This window comes from Macaca thibetana, chromosome 20 (genome assembly GCF_024542745.1).
Source record: "Macaca thibetana thibetana isolate TM-01 chromosome 20, ASM2454274v1, whole genome shotgun sequence".
Taxonomy (NCBI): domain Eukaryota; kingdom Metazoa; phylum Chordata; class Mammalia; order Primates; family Cercopithecidae; genus Macaca; species Macaca thibetana.
Window position 1 is genome coordinate 6,293,373 of NC_065597.1, and position 4,839 is coordinate 6,298,211.

The 4,839-nt window shown below is 35.9% G+C and overlaps 1 pseudogene; it reads right to left on the reverse strand.

Annotated features, from left to right (window-relative positions):
• Window positions 1–3,170: 3,170 nt before the first annotated feature.
• On the reverse strand, window positions 3,171–3,727 carry LOC126945083 (NEDD8-conjugating enzyme UBE2F-like; annotated as a pseudogene).
• Window positions 3,728–4,839: the final 1,112 nt, after the last annotated feature.

Genomic DNA, 4,839 nt, shown 5'->3' on the forward strand with positions numbered 1-4,839 from the left:
TCCAAGGAATCTGACAGGAACATGTTGTTCCACTTCCCAACTATTGCCGTTTTTGACATAACACTTTCCCTGGAAAATACTTTCTTACTGACATTGGAGTGAATATCCTCTATAATCTGGGAATGTCTAAGCATGAATACCTGGGATTTTCTCCATTTAAATGGTGGTTCTAACACATTATCAATTTTTTTTTCTTTTTTTTTTTTTGAGATGGAGTCTCACTTTGTTGCCCTGAGTGGAGTGCAATGATGTGTTCTTGGCTCAGTGCAACCTCTGCCTCCCGGGTTCAAGAGATTCTCCTGTCTCAGCCTCCCGAGTAGCTGGGATTACTGGTGCCTGCCACCACACCCAGCTAATTTTTGTATTTTTAGTACAGATGGGGTTTCACCATGTTGGTCAGGCTGGTCTCGAACTCCTGACCTCACGATCTGCCCACCTCAGCTTCCCAAAGTGCTGGGATTACAGGCAGGAGCCACTGCACCCGGCCACATTATCAACTTTTTGAACCTGATCTTTCCAGCCTTCTTAGTTGAATTGGATCACCAACTGCATGTTTTCTTCTTTTTAACTGGGAAGTTAGGCAGAAAATTAGCATAGAATTTCCTCTTGACAAATACATAAAATGAGGAAGAATATCTCAGATCTTCCTTGAAATATAATATTTATTCTGTTCTCAGAACCAGAAAAGATATCATCACAATTCCACCACTTTTGTATAGGTAGAAGTTGTTTTATTATATCATATTATGTCATTGTTACAACTTTCCATTAAAACTGTGCAAGAGTTGTATGTGTGAAAAGAAGACAAGATAGAAATTTATTATTGGATATGTCTATACTTTATTTGTAAAAACAATTTATTTTCTCCATTAAATAAGCAGTGTTCATTGGATATCTTCAGTTTCAAATAATTTTATCTACAATGTCTAGATAATTAGCCAACAATAGCAATCCTACTTCCTCTAAAAATACCTGATATTTGAAAGAGTAAACATGGAAAGCAATACTATATGACAAATGTTGCAGAAAATATAAATCACCCCAAAATTTGGTCTCCTCTTTTCAATCAGAATATAATCAATGACTTTTATACAGATTCCATTTTCAGATACATGTTTCTATATGAATAGCTTCCAATGAGGCAGATTCAAGCAAAATATGATTGGTTGAAGATTTTTTGCAATATTATCTTAAGAGACAATTACTACTTGCCTTACCCCCTTATTCTTTTTCTTTTTCTTCTGGGTTGGACTATAAATATGATGGCGAGATTTGGATCAGCCACATTAGACTATGAATTCAAATTGGAAATAGAATTTAGACTTGAAGAAAAAACAAGCTAAAGGATCCTGGTTCTATGAGTATATTAATATTTCCAATATAGTCTTTGGACTACCTGCTTTTGTACTCTATGTGAGAGAAGACTAAACTATGTATTGAATTTAAGATTCTTTTATGTCATGACTCTTCTAATGAATAAATTCAGCCCTTAGTTAGAAAGGTAACCATATCTAGAGATATTTTGTGTCTTGTCCTACACTAGATATTGGAGAAATATAAATATTCATAAATGGGAAGAAAATTTACTTAAATGGTATTCATCTAGAGCACCTAAGCATTTTTTTTATTTCTGTAGCACCTCAACTATTCAACCTTGCACACTGAAGAATACTTTATGATAATATGTGTATAGGGAATAATAGCAGAGTAAAACTTACTCATTTTAAAGGGCATTGGCTACATAATCTAGTACTATATAGTCCAATAAACAAGTTTAGTAAAATATTTCTCCCTCTCCAAAGTCTAAATTTTATTATTTTATCACACTGAATTTATAAATTACTAATACATATTACAAGAAAATATTGAAGAAAAACACAGAGTAAAACATATTTGTTCTTAGGGCTTGGGGCTTATAATGCCATGTATTGTAATACATAGATCTTTTTAAAGTCAGGAAGCCTCTGGACCCAATGGCCAAAAAAGAAGAGACAGTAGAGGGGGTAAGAGCAGAAAGGGAGGGGGAGAGAGAGAGAGAGAGAGAGAGAGAGAGAGAGAGAGAGAGAAGATTGAGAATAAATGGAGCCATTGCAGCCAAATGAAACTGAGAGAAAGAAGGGATAAAAGAAATGACCAAATGTCCTACTGTTTGTTTGTTTGTTTTCCTTCAATTCACTGATAGAAAATAGGCTCACTGAGTAGCAGAATTCCTTTTTATTTATGTGTGGAATTCTTTAAATCTTCATTCATCCGTAAGGAAGAGTAAGGGTGACTGGAGAAAAATAAGTTTTAATGTAACTCAATTTGTGATGAAGGTGAGACCCTTTATTTTTTATTAATTCATCTATATAAATAAATATAAATGGCACTCAGGCTATATTGCTGAGTGAAGACATAATTAGATAAATTAATAAATAATGGATAATTGGATAAGTAATGTCAAAATGTTGCACTACTAGTTCTTCAAAAAATTATCTCTATATTAATGTATATATACATACTACACAGACATATATACATAAATACATATATCCACACACTTGTATATGTATGTATGTATGCCTACACATTTACATATGGTTGCTCTTGAAATATAAATATAATTTTAAATTTATTTATGGTAAAATCACTGTTGTTTGGTTTATGATTCTGTAAATTCAAACGTATGCATACATTTGTATCACCATCACCAGAAACAGAACAGAATACAGAACAATTCCCTAACCCCCAAAATTTCTGTTGTGCAGCTCCACAGCAAATGCTACTCCAACTCCTAACTCAGGCAACCAGTGATCTATTATCCATCTCTGTAACTTGATCTTTTCCAGAATGTAATATATTTGGAATCAGATAATATGTAACATTTTGAAACAGGCTTCTTTTGCTTAGTGTAATGCATTTGAGACTGAGTCAAGTGTTGTGTTTATGGGTAGTCTGTTCCTTTTGCTGCTAGGGAGTATTTCCTTATATCACAATTGGTTTATTTATTTATATTATTTTTTAAAGAAGCCCAAACATATTTTCTTGCTGTATTTGTGTTTAATTCTCCATCGACAATGAGCAAGCATGAAGATGGTCTTCTGCAGGACAACCTGGTCACAGGACTGAGGCGATTCAGCAGCACTTGAGAAGGAGTGTGAGGACTATACAGAGGGGGGCTGCCTCTTGTTTCACGTTAGAGACAAACTGTAACACAGTCCATGGGCCTACAGTCTTCCCCTGTTATCATCTGGTAAACTATGTAGTCATCCACTTAATTCCGGAAGTCCTAGCTGTCCCGCAAGTGATGTTCTGCAGCTTCAATATTCAGGGGATCATCAAAATTCACAAGATCAGTAAAGAAAGAGTTTAATCCCCAGATAATATCCTTTAATGTTCTCGTGGGATCCCAGCCAGTGCAGTCAATCGAATGTTCTCTCAGTAAACTCAGACATACTTACCCTGTCTCTGTTATGTTGTGGTGTCACATCCTGGTCAGGCATTTCACTTTGAGAGGCGCCATGATGTACGCATGGAAACTTCAGTTTCAAATGGAAATTTTCCACCTTTTAACCCCCTCATCTGGTTACAATTAGCTGAAAACAATGAGGCTGGTTTGGATCAAGAAAAGGCACTTTACATGTACAGTGTAAATTAGCTTCAAGTTCTGCAATCTCTTTAACAAGCAACTTGTCTCCACAGAAACCCTCCAAGTGGAGGCGGACACTGTGGCTGCAGTCGGGACCATTTGAACAACAGTTTTTGTTGTTGTTTGTTTTCCATGTTTTGGTGACCAGGATAATGCTTCTATAAACATCCATGTGCAGATTACTGTTGGAATACAAACGGACATTTCTCCAGGGTAAACACCTAGAAGTGGGTGGCTGAGTCCTGTGGTCAGTGTATTATTATTATTATTATTATTATTTTAATTTTAAATTTTTTATTATTATTATTATTTTGAGAGGGAGTGTCACTCTGTCGCCCAGGCTGGAGTGCAGTGGCGCGATCTGGACTCACTGCAAGCTCCGCCTCCTGGGTTCACGCCATTCTCCTGCCTCAGCCTCCCGAGTAGCTGGGACTACAGGCGCCCCCCACAACGCCCAGCTAAGTTTTTGTATTTTCGGTAGAGACGGGGTTTCGCCGTGTCAGCCAGGATGGTCTCGATCTCTGACCTAGTGATTTGCCCGCCTTGGCCTCCCAAAGTGCTAGGATTACAGGCGTGAGCCACCACGCCCGGCCTTAGAGTTAATTTTTATACAAAATATAAAGTTTAAGTCAAACTCATTTTTTGGCTTATAGATGTTCAATTATTTCAGAAATATTTGTTGGGAAGACTATGCTTTCTCCACTGAATTGCATTTGCAACTTTTTCAAAAATTATTTGACCATATTTATTTATATTTCTGCACTATCTAAGTTTTTAAACTGTATGCAATAAAACAAGAGCTGGCTTTGCAAAGTCACTTTAAGTAAAATATTTAAAAATATATATATAACCCTATGTACCCATTATTCTTCCCTCTCTACATTTATTCAGATATTTACCATTTTTTCTTTTGTTCTTCATTCGTTACCATTTCTCTTCTGTTTGCATTTTTAAAAGCATCTTTATGGATGACAAATTGTCTTAATTTTCTTTCATCTGAGAATGTGTTTCACTTTTGATCCTGAAAGATAGTTTTGCTCGATAAGAATTCTCAGTTTACTTTTAGCTTTTCCTCTCAGCACTTCAACAAATGCTATTCCACTCTCTTGCTGCCTCCATCGATTCTGATTAGAAACCTGCAGTTATCTGAATTATTTCTCCTCCTATGCAATATGTGGATTTTGTCTGGCTGCTTTTAAGACTTCTCCTTT